This window comes from Tenrec ecaudatus, chromosome 11, assembly GCF_050624435.1.
Source record: "Tenrec ecaudatus isolate mTenEca1 chromosome 11, mTenEca1.hap1, whole genome shotgun sequence".
In the NCBI taxonomy this organism is placed as follows: domain Eukaryota; kingdom Metazoa; phylum Chordata; class Mammalia; order Afrosoricida; family Tenrecidae; genus Tenrec; species Tenrec ecaudatus.
Window position 1 is genome coordinate 133,496,435 of NC_134540.1, and position 19,390 is coordinate 133,515,824.

At 52.4% G+C, this 19,390-nt stretch overlaps 1 pseudogene; it reads right to left on the reverse strand.

Moving 5' to 3' along the window:
* Nucleotides 1-7,486: 7,486 nt before the first annotated feature.
* The window catches only part of LOC142461075 (putative GTP-binding protein 6), a 29,197-nt pseudogene continuing 17,293 nt past the window's right edge, over nucleotides 7,487-19,390 (reverse strand).

Consider the following 19,390-nt stretch of genomic DNA (forward strand, 5'->3'; position numbering starts at 1 on the left):
ACCCGAACACCAGCAAGAATAGGCGAAAAGACGGACACAAAAGGATGGGCTGTGGCAATACATAACGATTGTTCCCTTGAGTCAGTACGGGGAGTCATCCGCCTCCAAGGTGTTGCTGGTGGAGTTCAGCCTGGCTTTCTTTCTGGCTATGTGCTGTCTCCCATCTCCTGAAGGTAGTGAGGTGAGGAGTCCAGAAGGTGCCCGAAACCTGTGAGACCAGGATGGGAGGGCCCGCTCCTAGAGCCAGCTTACCTTATATATCTGAGTCAGAGCACCACGTATGTTAGATCTCTCTGGGGATAGATATACCTCGGATCTTGGCTCCGCACAAGAAAGAATTCATGCTGAAGCCTGGTTTGTGAGCCAAGTTAGTTTTATGAGCATTAGAAGTTTCAGGTTTACACAGGCACAGGGCTCCTCCTGAATGTGCAGCCTGCCTGGAAGCTGCTTCCAGAGTCATGCGGTGGACTCTGGGCTCCTGCCTTTTCAGTCATTCCACAAGAGGCATGGTAGACGACTCCTGGTCGGCCCCATTGGCTGAATTGAAAGGTGGGCCAATCGAGTTGCAGCGCCCACCCATGCGTACCTAGCAGGAAACCTGAACCTCTGAGCATGTGCCACTCCTTTGTTTCCATAGCTTGGCCCTCTGGACATGTGTTAATGGACGTCCCAGCACCTATGCTAGACTACCTAGCAATTACACTTTGGAACCGCTCTTCCCGGTCCAACTTTTCACACCCGAGTTCATTTTTATGGCTGGTAGGATTTCCCCCTGTTCCCATAGGTCATAAGCGACATACATCTAATTCAAAGGTTGGCGCTAGCACAGTGGGTGCTCTGGTGTTCATGACAATGCTGGTTGTAAAGTCTGTCAGGGTCCAAATGTACTGTTGTGGTTGATGGAGATTGGTGCCGACCCGGTGCCACACAGTAGGATTGGTGTAATTGAGGCAGCTTTTGCAGCTTTACCTTGAGCGGGTTGTCCATTTTCTGTATGGTCCATTGCTTGGTGATGTGCCCCACCATGGTTTTTTTACTTGGGTGAAGTGGATCCATGACAACTTGCCTGCAACTTTTACCGCAGTGGGAGTGGTAAGAATTACTTGGTCCACCTTGGCTCAAGTGCTTGGGTTTTGTGCCGCTTGACCCAGGCCCAGTCACCTGGGGTTAGGTCATGGAAGGGTCCTGATCCATGTGACTGCTCCGACCCTGGATTTTCTGCGGTGTCTGGATGGTGGAGGCGGTGCAGCAAGGTGTTGTTAGTGCTGCAGACTTCCTGCACAGCCTGTATAGACTTTTAAAAGTTTAATATTAGTGAGGTGAGCCAACTGCTCCATCCCAACCTTAGGTAAGAGAGAGGGTCTACATAAGGCGCAAGGTTTTAAAGTTATGGGGTGCAACAGACACACATTAAAGCAAAAGGAAAAAGCTTTACCCAGTTTTTGCCTGTTTATATGCATAATTTATTTAGTAATTTCTTTAAGGTTTTATTCATTTTTTAACCTGATCTGAACTTTGCGGCCGATAGGCACAACGAAGTTTTTAATTAATACATAAAACTATACTTATAATTTTAGGAATTTGTGTTATGAAGGCAGGGCCATTATCAGAGCCAATGCTCAAAGGAATGGCAAATCTAGGGAGGATCTTAGTTAATAGCACTTTGAATATCACCGTGGCTGTTTCTGCTTTGGTTGGGAAAGCTTCTGTTTAACCAGAAATTGTGTCTACAAAGACCAGCAAATACTTATAACTATACAGTCCTGTTTTTACCCCGGTGAAGTTTACTTCCCAGTATTGGCCCGGGGAATGTCCTCGTGCCCGTGGCTGGGTGGCTGATGTGTCCTGTGGGGGTTGTTGACCTGGGCACAGGTGAGGCACTTTTTGGCCTCCCCGGGGCAGGGAGGTGGACCACAATACCTCAGTTTCCGTGGTTACCACAGCTCCCACTTGCCGGACACCATCCTTTACAAAGCTGCTGCCATCTGAGAAAAAGCTCCAGGTCTGCAGACGTCAGGGCTACACCAGTTAAGTCTGGTCGGATGTTGGAGATGGTTTCCAAAATTTCCACACAGTGGTGGATTGGCTCTTCCCCTTCCTCGTCCGGCAGCAGGGTTGCGGGGTTGAGGATAGCTGTTTTAGAGAACTGGACACTAGGTGGATTGAGCAGCAGTTCCTGGGATTGGAGCACGTGGGCATTGGTCATCCAGCGGGCAGGAGGACTTTTCAGCAGACTTTCGACCGAATGCCCTCCTGTGACTAATGTCCTGGCCCAGCGTGAGCTGCGAGGCCCCCTTTACCAGCACTGCAGTGGCCGCTATGGCACATATGCATCCCGGCCACCGGTGGCAACTGGGTCCAGCTCTGTAGAAATGTGGGCCACAAGTCTTCTCCATGGCGCCAGGCGTTGCTACCCACTTCTGCTACAAACGGTTTTTTGCAGGCCTGGAAGAGCCAAGGCTGGGGCTGACAAGAGGGCCTCTTTTAGCCACTTAAAAATGGCCTCCCGCTCTGGAGTTTTTGTTACTTCCTGTCCTTCTCCTTTGATGTTTTCATACAGAGGCTTGGCGATTTCTGCAAAACCAAGTATTCATAGGCAGCAGTGTCCACCAGCACCCAGGAACTCACGCACCTTTTGCTTAGTTTCCGGGAAGGGTGTTTGCAGGACTGCATTAACTCTGCTGGCAGACAATTTTCTTTGCCCCGCCTGGAGCTGATAACCCAAGTACGTGGCTGTTGTCACACACAGCTGTGCCTTTTTTTTTTTTTGCTGATACATGGTACCCTAGGGAGGCCTGGTGCTTCAGTAGGTTTTCAGTGGCCTCCTGGCAAGTATTCTTCTCAGCTGCAGCTAGCAGAAGGTCATCTACATATTGCAGCAAAGTTACTTGGGGATGTTTACCTTTGAATTCCTGGAGGTCCTGGTTCATTGCCTCCCCACAGAGGGTAGCAGAGGTTCTGAACCCGTGCTTCAATCGAGTCCAGGTTAATTGTCGCGTGAAAGTTTAGCACTGGTGTCCACTAAGAAGTTTACCAGGTGGCCCCCTGCATTTAAAGTCAGCCCAGGATCCTGGGGGCCTGGGCTTCTGGAGCACCGACAGCCCTAGGCATCACCCCGGGTAAGTAAGACTGGAACTTTCCCGATATCTTTCTGTAGTTTTTCCGGGAAGTCCTTTCTCCAATGTTACAGGCGCTTGCAATAAGCGCATTGAACTTTTTGGAGCTGGACTTTATGGTGATCTGGCCTGTTTCTGCTCTGCTCCTTACAGGATCATGGTTTTTAGTTTCTTTTTCTTGAAAGGCAGCCACCATGCTTTTAGCCATCTGTGTAGCAGTTACTGGTGGATCTTCCCTGTTGTTGTAAACTTTTTGGGTTATCTCTGTCAATTCACTAAGATTTACCCCTTCAAACCTGTCAAGCTTTTGAAGCCTTATTTCGGATGCCTGGGGCTGACTGAGCTACAAAAGCTATATTAATGGCCCAGCAGTTCTCAGAAACCTCTGCATAAATTGGGGTGTGCAGCCTGTAAGCCTCCATGAGGTGTTCAAGAAAAGCGGCTGGTGACTCACCTGTAGCTTTCTGCACTGCCTCACTTACCTTAGACAGATTAATGGGCTTTGTTTTTTAGCAGCCCCCCAGAGGCCCTGCAACAGAAACTGGTGATAACCTTGTTAGGGCTTCCTTGCTCCATGCATCGTTTGGGTCCCACGGCGGGCTCCAGTTTGGAAACAAGGATTTTTGCAAAAGCAGGGCAGCCACTGGCTGTTCGTCTGCTGTGAGTAGAATCTTATGGGTTTCCCTCTGGATTCTTTCCCATTCTTATGCCATGAAGAGAACTTGCAAAAGTTGCTGACAACATCCCAAGTGTGTTGGTGGATATGGAAAACGGTTTCCAATAAGGAAATTAATCCCTGGGGTTTATCAGAGAAGGATGGGCTCTGTTGTTTCCAATTATACAGGTCCCTGGTAGAAAAGGGGACATAAACCATGAAAGGGACCGCTTGGTCCACCCCTGGTGGAGGAACAGTTTGTCTCAAGGGAAAAATACCGACCGGTACTTCAGCAGGCTTTCCCTGTTCGCCCGCTGTCTCAGTGTATACCTCCCCCCCCCCCCCAGGTGTGGGGAGGACTGACTTGGGCAGCAGTTTCCATAGTGCCAGGTGCTGGGCTCGCTCCGGCAGACGGGTATGGAGGAGGCAGAGCTGGGGGCCCGGCTGCTTCAAGGAGGAGCTCAGGTTGGAGGAAGGGTTTCAAGCTCCCCTTCAGCACTCTGGAGGACAGGGTCAAGTCGCTGAGGTTTCTTGTTTTTGATCTGAGTCTCCTTTTCCACTGCCACTAGGATTAGAGGCCATGTCAATCCACACATCTATGTGTAGGGGATTTGGTCTGGATGACCTGGTTTTCTGTAGACATATTTCCACACCTGGTATAAAAGAGATAGGGAAAAGGTGCCCTCCGAGGGCCAATCAGGCAGCGCTGGCAGCTGCACATGAACACAGCACACACCCCTCTTACCCAAGTGTGTACATATGCTACCACACACGTACACAGCACAGACCACAGTGTGCACACAGGTACCCACACCACCTGCTACACACACACATGCGTACATTCTCAGGCTAGTGTGTTCTGCAGATCCCCGTGGCAGACCATGCTGCACCTGAGCAGTCTGGGGCCGTTTGTATGGGAAGACCTCATGGGGCCCCCAACACAAACCTCGTGGGAGAATGAGGTGGTTTTGAGGGCAGCAGCTCACTGACAGCAATGACTGAAGCTGTGGGGGGTTGTGGGGAGGGGCGGAGCTGCAGGGATGGGAGAACCCCATGTGGCGCCTCTCAGGGCTGCAGTCAGGGCTGGGAACCCTGACACCAGGCCAGCCCAGGGACCTTCCCCACCAGACAACATGCCCTTCCAAATAGGGTGTCTCAGATGTTCCTTGTACTGTTACATCCAGAAGCTCTGCCAAGATCCGGCTAAACCAAGACCTCACCGCCACGCAGTCCTTTCAAGTCCACAGAGCAGAGCTGCCCCTGGGGGCTCCCGAGGCTGTCAGCGTTTATGCGAGCAGACAGTCTGCTCTTTCTGTCAAGAAGTGAATGCATAGGTAGATATGCAAATAGATAGATGAACACACTGCCATTGAGTGGATGCCGACTCAGTGACCCTGCAGGACAGGGCAGAGCTGCCCCTGTGGGTGTCCCAGCCTGTCAGTCTTACAAGAACAGTCTGGTCTTTCTCCTGAGGAGCTAATGGCTAGATAGATATATAGGTACATAAACTAACTGCCATCGGATGCTAACTCACAGTGACCCTGCAAGACAAGGCAGAGCTGCCCCTGTGGGTGTCCCAGACTATCAGTCTTTACCGGAACAGTCTGGTCTTTCTCCTGTGTAGCAGCTGGTGGGTTTGAACTGCTACCAGGAAGCTCAGCAGTTCATACGCACCAGCCGCTCCGAGGGAGAAAGAGAGGCTGTCTGCTCCCATAAACACTAATGGCCTGGGAAGCCCAGGGGCAGCTCTGCAGGGTCATGGAATCAGAATTGACTTGATGACACTTTTGTTTGGGGGTGGGGTTTCTTTGGTCAAAAAGACCCTTCTACTTCAGAAGGAGAATTAAAGATTGCAGGCCAGATTGTGAGCTGGGCTCTGGTGCTGGCAAGGGCCCCCACCCTTTGGCCTTCTCTACTCTTTCAGTGACAGTAGACAGTGTTCATGACCAAACAAGACAACCCAGACCATAGAAATGAATTATCCAGAGTGAGAAGAATATTTGGCCAAGAACTAAAACCCCTGATTAAAAAGATGGTGTGGCATAGTTGGGCACGCATTGTGCTATGAACATGAAGGGCAGCAGTTGAAGCCCACCAGCCATCTGCAGGAGAAAGATGAGGCTGTCTGCTCTTGTAAAGATTGACGGCCCCAAGCACCCTGTACAGGGACCCTGTGTGTGAGAACCGGCCTGGTGGCAGTGGGTTTGCTCATGGACAGAAAGGGCTCCTGTGATCTTTGGGTTTCTGAAGCCCGGGCCTGTGAGGTCAGAAAGGAGCTGAACACCTGCTTGGAAAATGGCCACAAGGCCTTGAGGCAAAAGCTGGGAAAGAAAGTTGGAAACATAACAAGCATCCAAGTGCGCCGTGTGGGGAAGGACAGAATCGTGGGTGGGTAAATGGGACAAACCAAGGTGGAGAACAAGCAGCTTTGACATTCAGTCCACACTGGAGGGAGCAGCACAGTGGGCACCCCCGGCACTGAGCTAATTGGGCAAAGGAAGGGGAATAGTCAAGGGACCCTGTTTGAAGTGACCAGGTGAGAGACGAGATGTGTAGAAAGCCCAAGAGGCGGTTATGAGCACCAGCAGGCCACAGCGTGGGCCTGGAGTGGGCCTTTATACATGTGTTATACCCGCACCATCCGTGTTCTCACGCCATTTGAGACGTGCACAGGGGACGGCTGTGAGGGCGAGAAGCCACTCTGGAAGCTCACAGCAGGAGCATGGGGTAGGGTCCGGTATGCGTGTGTTATATCTGATGCACACGTGCTCTCACCCCCATGAAGGGGCGGCTGTGAGGACGAGAAACCACTCGTGGGAGCAAGGTCATAGCGTGCGTGGGGACAGCACTCCCCCAACCCCACCTGGGTCCTGAAGCCACATGAAAGAAACATCCAGGGGCCCTCAGAGAGCACGTGAGGAGACTGGACATCAACACTGTTCTTGCACCACCGGTCCTTTCCACCTTTGTCACCACCCCTCTGGGCAGCCATGTTACGTCCTGTTGACACTTTGTGAGATCAGAGTAGAAGCAGCAAGTCCTCGGGGAGCCTGCCGGGGTTCCAGGGATCACGGCAGAGAGCATCCTTGGCCTGGAATTGTAGTGTGTGTGGATTTTGACGTTTTCTCAGCAGGATTCCAAGGCCCTCAGACCTTTCCATGCAGCCTGGTGCGCATGCACATCCCGTGGGTCCGCAGGCCGTCAGAGCTGTCCACACGCTCTGTGGTGCCCTGCAGGCCCCCTAGACAGAGGCAGCCGGGGTAGACCAAGCACCATACCCATGGACCCCAGGGGACCCAACCCCACACGTGTGGACCATCTCCCCAAAGATGTGCCTAATTTACTGACCGTTCACACACGGAACCATCTGTGAGGGAAAGTGGGGTCCTCAGGGCAAATGGCCATGGCTGGGGGGGGGGGCATGCCAGGGAGGCCAGAGGAAGCTGATCCAGGCCCGTGTGGACCCCAACAGCAAGCATCCGCCTATCCTCACAGGCATGTGGTCCCAAGGACAGTAGTCCTATTCGGGGGACTGTGAGCTGTGCATGTGCACAGAAGGGCCCAGTGGCCAGGTGTCAGCCCACCCTGGACGTCAGCAGGCCAGGAGCTTGTCGTTGAACTGTGTGACGGCGCTGACAACACTGTTGGCCCCAATGAAGTCACCCGCAGTGATGTGGGTGCAGTGGGTACCGGGCCCTGGGCACTGCTCAAGGACTCAGAAGCCCAGGCAGGGCAGGTCGGGCAACGTCATGGTCTCCAGGGACTGGGAGGGAAACACCAACACATAGCCCAGGTTCTCCATCAGGCTGGTGCCAGCCCCACACAGCCTATCTGGAACAGTGCAGAGGGTGCGGGTGGGGGCAGACGGCTCACATCCCACACCTCCATCCCTGCTTCCACACCCCCCATCCCAGTCCACATCTTAGGGGTGTGGGGTGCGGGAGGAGGCAGTTTTGAACATAGGCTGCACGATCCTCACAGGCTCAGCTGGAACAGACTTGGGTTTTGTGAGCAGGATCTGTGGCGAGATGACTAAGCTCCAGCCAGAAGGTCAGAGGTTCAAACCCACCCTCAGCATCTGTGGGAGAATGAGCTGGTCCTCTGCTCCAGAAGATCAGAGCAAAATCCCTCGGCATTGAATGGATGCCGACTGACAGTGAGCTTGTAGGACAGGGCAGAGCTTCCCTGTGGGTTTCCCAGGCTGTCAGTCTTTACAGGAGCAGAGGGTCTGGCTCCCAAGGAGCTAATGGATAGGTAGATACATAGATGATATATAAACCCACTGACAGATGTTGACTCAGTGACCCTGCAGGACAGCAAAACTACCCATGTGGGTTCCCTAGGTTGTCAGTCTTTATGGGAGCAGACAGCCTGGTCTTTTTCCTCGGGGAGACCTTTGGGTGAGCAGCCCAAGGTGTAACCCACTGTGCGCATGACATGAAGTTCTCCCTTATAGCAAATAGTTCCGTTGGATTTCATACATTCACCACCCAGCAACATCACCACCTTTATCTTGTCCCCACATGCTCAGTGTTCTTTCTTTCCCTGGCCCACTTGTGCATGCACGCACGCACGCACGCACCCACCCACGGAACTACCTGGGCGGCTGCCACTCTTAATGGTATCTAGGTGTCGGATGAATTCCCTGCTCTGGCTGGTCACAGCTCTGGGTGTCTGCTCACTGAGTCTGGGTCATCGTAGGACATCACCACCTGGCCGCCACAGGCCCACAGCTGTCACAGAGTGGGCATCTCTTGGGGGAAGAGGTGGGAGGGGGAAGCTGGAGGCTGCCTGCTGACACTGCCCACTGTGCCAGGGCCAGACAGTGACCACCTGTCTTCAGAGGTGGACTCACTCTGAGGGACCCCCATCATGCAGGCGGGAGTCATCAGAACCAGTGCAAATCACACATTAAAGGTCATTAATGGCCCTCTGAGTTCTCTGTCCCCAACCCCTCCGAACCTCTGAGCAGTAACCTCACTCCCTCATCCAAGAACTGTTTGGTGACCCCTGATGGTACTAACAGGTCAGAGGGCTGGATGTTCATGTGCACACATGTGTACATTGAAAGGAAAAAGGCTGGCTGACTGCTTCAGACACTGAGTCGATGGAAACCCTGTTGCATGCAGTTCTGCACTGATGCACATGGGAGCACTGTTGGGAGCTGGAGCAGGCACCCCGCTGCCATGGCTGCCTGGTGGAGTAGTGCTCACTACTGGCTGTTCAAAACCACCAGCTGTGCTGTCTGCTGTAAAGACTGACAACCTCAGGAACCCACTCTAGAGTAGGGTGGCTCTGCTCAGGATTCTAACGGTGTCCACAGAGCCAGTGTGACACAGACTGACCAGATGCAGGCCTCTAACCCTGTCCACAGAGCCAGTGTGACCAAGACTGACCAGATGCAGGCCTCTAACCCTGTCCACAGAGCCAGTGTGACCCAGACTGACCCCATACAGGCCTCTTATCCTGTCCACAGAGCCAGAATGACCCAAACTGACTCCATGCATGACTCTTACCCTGTCCACAGAGCCAGTGTGACTCAGAACGACTCCCTATGCACGGTTCTAACTCTGTAATGGAAACAGAGTGCCCCATACTGACCCATGCAGTGTTCTAACCCTTTCCACAGAGCGAGAGTGACCCAGACTGACCCCATGCATGATTCTAACCCTGTTAACAGAGCCAGTGTGACCCAGACTGACTCCATGCAGGTTTCTAACCCTGTCCACAGATCCAGTGTGACACAGAATGACCCCATGAAGGATTCTAACACTGTCCACAGAGCCATTGTGACGCAGACTGACCCCATGCAGTATTCTAAACCTGTCCACAGATCCAATGTAAACCAGACCGACCCATGCAGGATTCTAACACTGTCCAAAGAGCCAGTGTGACCGAGGCTAACGCCATGAAGGCCTCTTACCCTGTACAGAGCGAGTGTGACTCAGACTGAACCCATGCAGGATTCTTACACTGTCCACGATCCTGTGTGACCCAGACTGACCCCATGCAGGATTTTAAGACTTTCCACAGAGCCAGTGTGATCCCGACTGACCCCATGCAGGATTCTAACCCTGTTCACAGAGCCAGTGTGACCCAGACTGATCCCATGCAGGATTCTAACACTGTCCATGGAGCCAGACAAACCAGACTGACCCCATGCAGGATTCTAAGACTGTCCACAGAGCCAGTATGACACAGATTGACCACATACAGGCCTCTAACCCTGTTCATGGAGCCAGTGTGACCCAGACTGAACCCATGCCGGGTTCTAACGCTGTCCACAGAGCCAATGTGACCCAGACTGACCCCATGCAGGAGTCAATCCCTGTCCAAAGAGCCGGTGTGACCAGATTGACCCCATGCAGGCCTCTAAACCTGCCCAAGGAGCCACTGTGACAGAGAATCATCCCATGCAGGGATCAAACCCTGTCCACAGAGCCAGAGTGATCCAGACTCGCCCCCTATGCATGGTTCTAACCCTGCACACAGAACCAGTGTGACCCAGACTGACCCCCAATGAAAGATTCTAACCATGTCCACAGAGTCAGAGTGACCCAGACTGACCCAATGAAGGCCTCTTACCCTATCCACAGAGACCGTGTGACTCAGACTGACACCATGCAGGATTATAACCCTGACCATGGAGCCAGAGTGCCCCATACTGACCCCATGCAGTGTTCTAACCCTGTCCAGAGCCAGAGTGAACCAACTGAATCCGTGCAGGGTTCTAACCTGGTCCACAGATCCAGTATGACCCAGACTGACCCCATGCAGGGTTCTAACCCTGTCAATGGAGCAGGAGTGACACAGACTGACCCCATGCAGGGTTCTAACCCTGTCCACAGATCCAGTGTGACACAGAATGACCCCATGCAGGATTCTAACCCTGTCCACTGAGCCAGTGTGACCCAGATTAACCCCATGAAGGCCTCTAATCTTTTCCACAGAGCCAGTGTGACCCAGACTGGCCCCATGCACTATTCTAACCCTGTCCACTGAGCCAGTGTGCCCCAGACAGACTCCATGCAGGATTCTCACCCTGTCCACGAAGTCATTGTGGCGCAGACTGACCCCATGCAGTATTCTAAACCTGTCCACAGAGCCAGTGTGCCCCAGACAGACTCCATGCAGGATTCTCACCCTGTCCACAGAGCCTGTAAGACCCAGACTGATCCCATGCAGGGCTCTATCCCTGTCCACAGATCCAGTGTGACCCAGACTGATCCATGCAGGCCTCAAATCCTGTCCACAGCCAGTGTAACCCAGACTGACCCCATGCAGGCCTCTAACCCTGTCCATGGAGCCAGAGTGACCCAGACTGACCCCATGCAGGATTCTAACCCTGTCCATGGAGCCAGAGTGACCCAGACTGACCCCATGCAGGATTCTAACCCTGTCCAAGGAGCCAGAGTGACCCAGACTGACCCCATGCAGGATTCTAAACGTATGCACAGATCCAGGGTGACCCAGAATGACCCTATGCAGGCCTCTAACCCTGTCCATGGAGCCAGGGTGACCCAGACGGAACCTATGCAGGATTCTAACCCTGTCCACAGAGCCAGAGTGACCCAGACTGTCCCCACGCAGGCCTCTAACCCAGTCCACAGAGCCAGTATGACCCAGACTGACCCCATACAGGCCTCTTATCCTGTCCACAGAGCCAGAGTGACCCAAACTGACTCCATGCAGGACTCTTACCCTGTCCACAGAGCCAGAGTGACCCAGACTGACCCGATGCAGGCCTCTAACCCTGTCCATGGATCCAATGTGACTCCCCATGCATGGTTATAACCCTGTAATGGAGCCAGAGTGCCCCATACTGACCCATGCAGTGTTCTAACCCTGTCCACAGAGCGAGAGTGACCCAGACTGACACCATGCAGGATTCTAACCCTGTCCACAGAGCCAGAGTGACCCAGACTGACCCGATGCAGGCCTCTAACCCTGTCCATGGATCCAATGTGACCCAGACTGAACCTATGCAGGTCTCTAACCTTGTCCATGGAGGCAGAGTAACCCAGATTGACCCATTGCCGGTCTTTAATCCTATCCACAGAGACAGTGTGACCCAGACTGACCACCCCCCATGCATGTTTCTAACCCTGTCCACAGTGCCAGAGTGACCGAGATTGACCCCCATGCAGGATTCTAACCCTGTCCACGATCCAGTGTGACCCAATGCAGTGTTCTAACCCTGTCCACGGAGCCAGAATAACCCAGATTTACCCCATGCAGGATTCTAACCCTGTCAACAGGGTCTGTCAGACCCAGAATGACACCATGCAGGCCTCTATCCCTGTCCACAGAGCCAGTGTGACCAAGACTGACCAGATGCAGGCCTCTAACCCTGTCCACAGAGCCAGTGTGACCCAGACTGACCCCATACAGGCCTCTTATCCTGTCCACAGAGCCAGAATGACCCAAACTGACTCCATGCATGACTCTTACCCTGTCCACAGAGCCAGTGTGACTCAGAACGACTCCCTATGCACGGTTCTAACTCTGTAATGGAAACAGAGTGCCCCATACTGACCCATGCAGTGTTCTAACCCTTTCCACAGAGCGAGAGTGACCCAGACTGACCCCATGCATGATTCTAACACTGTTAACAGAGCCAGTGTGACCCAGACTGACTCCATGCAGGTTTCTAACCCTGTCCACAGATCCAGTGTGACACAGAATGACCCCATGAAGGATTCTAACACTGTCCACAGAGCCATTGTGACGCAGACTGACCCCATGCAGTATTCTAAACCTGTCCACGGAGCCAGAGTAACCAAGACTGACCCCATGCTTAATTCTAACCTTGTGCACAGAGTGTGTCAGATCCAGACTGACCCCAATGCAGGCCTCTATCCTTGTCCACAGATTCAGTGTGACCCAGACTGATCCCATGCAGGCCTATAACCCTGTGAGAGATCCAGTGTGATGCAGACTGGCCCCATGCAGGATTCTAACCCTGTCTACGGAGCCAGTGTAAGCCAGAGTGACCCCATACAGGATTCTAACCCTGTCCACAGGGTTTGTCAGACCCAGACTTACCCTATGCAGGCCTCTATCCCTGTCCACAGAGCCTGCGTGACCCAGACTGACCCCATGAAGGCCTCTAACCCTGTCCACAGAGCCTGTGTGACACAGACTTACGCTATGCAGGCCTCCAACCCTGTCCACGGAGCCAGTGTAACCCAGACTGAACCCATGTCGGGTTCTAACGCTGTCCACAGAGCTGGTGTTAACCAGACTGACCCCATGCAGGCCTCTAAACATTCCTATGGAGCCACACTGACCGCGACTCACCCCATGAATGATTCAAACCCTGTCCACAGAGCCAGAGTGATCCAGACTTACCCCCCACGCACGCTTCTAACCCGGCCCACAGAGCCACTGTGACCCAGGCTTACCCCCATGCACAGTTCTAAGTTTATCCACATAGCCAGTGTGACACAGACTGACCCTTAGAAGGCCTCTTACCCTGTCCACAGAGCCAGTGTGACTCAGACGACTCCATACAGGATTCTAACCCTGTCCATGGTGCCAGAGTGCCCCATACAGACCCCATGCAGGGTTCTAACCCTGTCCACAGAGCCAGAGTGACACAGACTGACCCCATGCAGGGTTCTAACCCTGTCCACAGATCCAGTGTGACACAGAATGACCCCATTCAGGATTCTAACCCTGTCCACAGAGCCAGTGTGAGCCAGACTGACCACATGAAGATCTCTAACCCTGTCCACTGAGCCAGTGTACCCAGAATGACACCATGCAGAATTCTAACCCTGTCCACAGAGCCATTGTGATCCAGACTGACCACATGCAGGGTTCTAGCCTGATCCACAGATCCAGTGTGACCCAGACTGACCCCATGCAGTATTCTAACCCTGTCCATGATCCAGTGTGATCCAGACTGACCCCATGCAGGATTCTAACCCTGTGGACAGAGCCAGAGTAACCCAGACTTTCCCCATGCAGGATTCTATCCCTGTCCACAGGGTCTGTCAGACACAGACTGACCCCATGCAGGCCTCTAACCCGGTCCACAGAGTGTGTGCCCCAGACTGACCAGATACAGGCCTCTAATCCTGTCCACCGAGTCAATGTGACACAGACTGACCCCATGCAGGCCTCTAACCGGTCCACGGAGCCAGTGTGACCCAGACTGAATCCATGCAGGGTTCTAACGCTGTCCACAGAGCCAGTATAACCCAGAGTTACCCGCCAAGCACGGTTCTAACCCTGTCCACATAGCCGGTGTGACACAGACTGACTCCATGCAGGATTCTAACCCTGTCCATGGAGCCAGAGTGCCCCATACTGACCCCATGCAGTGTTCTAACCCTGTCCACAGAGGCATAGTGACCCAGACAGAACCCATTCGGGGTTCTAACGCTGTCCACAGAGCCAGTGTGACCCAGACTGACCCCATGCACTATTATAACCCTGTCCACTGAGCCGGTGTATCCCAGACTGACTCCATGCAGGATTCTAACCCTGTCCACGGAGCCATTGTGACCCAGCCTGACCCCATGCAGTATTCTAAACCTGGCCACAGTCCAGTGTGACGCAGACTGACCCCATGCAGGATTCTAACTCTGTCCACATAGCCATTGTGACCCAACTGACTCCATGCAGGATTCTAACCCTGTCTACAGAGTCTGTGTGCCCCAGATTGACCAGATACAGACCTCTAACCCTGTCCATAGAGCCAGTGTGACACAGACTGTCACCATGCAGGCCTCTAACCTGTCCACGGAGCTAGTGTGACCCAGACTGACCCCATGCAGGATTTTAACCCTGTCCACAGAGCCAGAGTAACCCAGGTTGACCACATTCAGGATTCTAACCCTGTCCACAGGGTCTGTCAGACCTAGACTGACCCCATGCAGTCCTCTATGCCTGTTCACAGATCCAGTGTGACCCAAACTGACCCCATGCAGTATTCTAAACCTGTCCACAGAGCCAGTGTGACCCAACTGACTCCATGCAGGATTCTATCCCTGTCCACAGAGCCAGAATGACCCAGACTGAACCCATGCAGGCGTCTTACCCTGTCCACTGAGCCAGTGTGACTCAGACTGACTCCATGCAGGATTCTATCCCTGTTCATGCAGTGAGAGTGCCCCATACTGACCCCATGCTGATAAGGCGTCCAGACAGGCAGCCTTGGACACTTGCCCCTCTGCCTCCATAAATGCCCTAATTCCCCCAAACCAGCTCCCTCTTTCAGGCTACACACCAAAAGAAGTGGAAAAGCGAAGACGCAGGAATTCTGCCTTCGACCTGGTGGATGCTGGGAGAAAGACAACAAGCTCCTCTTGCCACAAAGGTTCCAGTGGAAAGTAATGAAAGCCTTCCACGAGGCCACTCACCGTAGCCATAAACCCTCCTTGACCCTACTCACTCAGCAGTTCTGTGAGGCCAACATAACCTCAACCATCAGGTCAGTAACTTCCCACGGTCTCACCTGTCAGACCAACAGCCCCCAAGGGGCGCTCAGAAGCAACCTTGTCCAACCTGTCCACCGCAAGGGATCCTATCCTGGGAAGCCTGGCAGATAGATTTTACCCAGGTTCCTGCTGTCCAGGGATTTAAGTATCTTCTGGTGTTTATAGACACCTTTACTGGGTGGATTGAAGCGTATCCCACCTGCACTGAGAAGGCTAACGAAGTGGCTAAAAAACGACTTCAGGAAATAATTCCTCAGTCTGGGCTTCCCAAATCACTGCAGAATGATGACGGGCCTGCTTTCATCTCCCAAATCACTCACGCAGTCTCCCAACACAAGGGAATAAACTATCGTCTCCACTGTGCCAGGAGGCCTCAGTCTTCGGGGCAGGTAGAAAGGATTAACCAACACCCGAAGTTACCCCGAAGAAAGCTGACACAAGAAACTCAGATGAGCTGGAAAGATGCACTAACCATAGCTCTGCCACGTCTTAGGATTGCCCCATGGCAACCTACATGTTTGAACCCCTATGAAATTTTATACGGGTGGCCTTTCCTCACAACAGAGCCAGCTATAGACTCTGAGGTAGCCTTAATACACCAATGTGCCACTCAAGTAGCCCAGTGTCAGGAGGCATTCCATCAGTTTGGGCTCACTCAGACCCAAAGGGAGGAGAAGTTACCACCCTTGTTCCAGCCAGGAGATCTAGGATGGGTCCCCTAATTCCCAGCTCCAGCCAGTCTGGAAGGGATCTTTGCCAATAATTCTCTCTATGCCCACTGCTGACAAAATTTCAGGGCAGAGTGCTTGGAACCACTATACATGGGTGAAACCCTGGAAACCCTCACCATCTGACTCCTCTGAGACAGAGGCTGCAGAAGGATACTCCTGTGAGCCACTGGACGGTCTTAGGATGGTATTTCATCACCACCCCAGGACAGATGATGGCTACACAGAGGATTCTACCTCAGACCCAAACACTCATGCCTGCTAGTCCTAAGATTTCCATTGATTTCCTGCGACACTAACCTAACTTCTAGGGCACTGCCACCTCACACTCTTACCCTTGTCTCAAACCGTTCACCTGTTTGTCCGTTTGTTTTTCCAGAAGTTCTCAGGTTAGCAAGTCCTCTGAACCAAGTGTGGCAGCTCCAGAACCACCATGTCCTGGACCACTTCGACCTTATTCATCCTGGGCCCTGAATGGACAACCCTTTCTAACAGAGTAGGAAGGGTATGGACCCAAAACCCCACCTCGCCCCTTTTGTCAGCAGGAAGTAGCTAGAGATGTGGTTGCCCAGTACCCCCAAAGATTTGGGTCCATATCTCTTGGGGGGATGTTAAGTAGTCTAGCATGGGCACTGCGACAGCCACAAATGCATGCCCAGAAGGTCAAGCTATGGAAACAAAGGAGTGGTACACTACATGCTCAGAGGTTCAGGTTTCCTGCCAGGTATCCATTGGTGGGCATTGCACCTGGATTGGCCCACCTAATTCAATTCAGCCAATGGGGCCAACCAGGAATCGTCCACCAGGCCTCTTGTGGAATGACTGAAAAGGCAGGAGCCTGGAGTCAACAGCATGACTCTGCAAGCAGCTTCCAGGCAGGCTGCACATTTGGGAGGAGCCCTGTGGGTGCCTGTGTAAACCTGAAACTTCTAATGCTCTTAAAACTCACTTGGATCACAAACCAGGCTTCAGCGTGAATTCTTTCTTGCGCGGAGCCAAGAACCGAGGTATATCTATCCCAAGAGAGATCTAACATAAACATATACGCTTGTCCAGCAGATGGTGAAGCTGCGTGGCAACCTAAGTGGGGATGTAAAACTATGGTTGTTGGAAGCTGGGAACCCATCCACAGGGATGCTTATTCTCATTTTTGGCAAAATAATAATAATAATAATAAACCCTGCTTGTGCTCAGTAGGAGCATGTAACACTCTTAAGTGGCAAGTTAAAAATAACCAGAGTAGTTAACTGGGAAAACCTGGGGAGTCAAATTGTTTGTCAGTGAACCAGAACCTGGTGTCATAGTCACTGTTCAAAAGCGACTTGTTCCTAGAAAACCTGCCCAAGCCATTGGGCCTAACAAAGTATTAACCCCCTCCTGTTAAACCCAAATCCACAACCCGGTCTCATACTCCTAAAACCCTTACCACCACGGTGTCTCCCGCATTCAACCCAAAACCTAAACAAACCAAAATAAACTGCTCCGTGTTGCCAAAAGTAAAAACCCTAAAAACATTTTTTGCTTTTATAAATGCTACTAACCCAAATTTCACCGTTAAATGTTGGCTATATCTTAACCCGGCACCACCCTATTTTGCAGGCATTAAGTCCAACGATACCTCCTCAGTAGCCAACATCACACTGTGATTATAATAATAACAGCAGTGTGTGCAAGCGGAAGGAAGCCGGGATAGGTCAGACTTACACGGGAAAGGACACTGCTACCAAACCAGCTGGAAACCCCAACGGTACAGTCAGTATTGTGCCAGTGTTTCTGTTATTCCCAGCTCCAAGGAACTCTTTCTGTTAGTAGCCCCACCAGTAATGTGGTTTGCTTGGTCTACTGGAGTCACTCCCTGCTTGTTCTCCAAAACCTTACTCACCTCTAACCATTCTGGACTTTGTATATTAGTTCATATTTTAGCCCAAGTGTTTCTGTATTCAGGGGAAGCCGGTGGCAGCATTTTAATACTTATTCCAGAGTCAAGAGCCCCTATATTGAGGGACTAGGCATTGCCGGGTCAGCATCAGTAGGGACGGCGGCCTTAATACAAAAAAAAAAAAATGAAAATTATAAAATTTTAAGTCAGCAAATAGATGATTTACAGGATTTTAAAAATCTGTCAGTGATCACAAAACACCCTCAATTCCCAAACTGAAGTAGTACCGCAGAACAGACGCGGACTAGATCTCCTGTTTCTCCAACAAGGAGGCCTTTGTATGGCTCTGGGGGAAACTTGCTGTTTCTATGCCAACCACTCAGGAATGATCAAAAATAGTTTAACCTTAGTGAGAGAAAGATTGAGTGAGTGAGAAGGCAGAAGGAACCAGGAAGGTTGGTTCCAACAAATGTTTAAGTGGTCTCGACTCACCACCTTAATCTCCAGCCTAGCAGTCCCACTGCTTCTGCTTTTAATTAGTTTAATCTGCAGACCGCTAACTGATAAATTGGTGCAGTTTGTACAGGACCGATGCCAATCTGTTAAACTATTGGTGCTAAGTCGTATGAGTGACTGCACCTGGAAGATTCACAGGTGTAACAACAGGGAGGAATGTGATAGTTAGCCTAAGTGAAACCATTCTGTAGCAGCCTCCATTTTGTAACCAAACTGTGGAAATTCCCTGAAGCCTCCCCTGCCCATCATTTATCAGGGATTTCAGCTGTGATAAGGTTCCGGAAGCAGAGCGGCCCACCCTGATCCCGGAAAAATCCCAAGAATATTCAAGCTAACCGCAAGTTCTGCTTCTGTTCCTGCCTGCTTGCACAGCTGAAAAGCCCCGGTGTTTACCCCGCCCCATAAAAATCTAAGTCTGTAAGCAAATGGGGCCATTTTCTGCTCGGGGAAATGGTCCCTGCGCAGATCTCCTCTTTCTTTCCTATCCCTTTCCCGTAAACTGTTTTCCTTTACCAGAATCTGAGTTGTTCTTGTCCAGTTCATGCACAACAGCACCAGGGCCCGCTCGCTCCACCGTGCTGGGTGCCGGGTCCAGCAGCAGGTGTTTCTGCGCCTGCAGGGCTCCTCCCGCTCAGGAAGCAGGTTCTGGGTGGGGCTCACACTTACCCGCTCACCCCCCACATTCCCTAACCCTAACCCTCACCACCACCACGTTCCGGCACCCTGCTCACACATGTGCATTCACTTCCCACCCTATGCACCTGGCCCCAGCCTCTCCTATGCCCACTGCTCACGCCCCTCCCGCAGGTGGGCCCAGGGCTGGCAGCAACCCCTGGCTCCTGCCCTCTGCAGGCTCGGGGAAAGCGGGGTTCAGGTGCCACTGGCCCCCACCCTGGCTCCACACCTTTACTTGGTAAACCCTCAGTACTGACGCGCGCTATAGCCTGACGTCCTGCAATAGTGAAGGTGGCAGATGGGCTGGGGGACCTCCAAGCATGGACATGGGGAGGGGCCACGTCAAAGGTCATGGGGCACGTACGTGAGAGGGG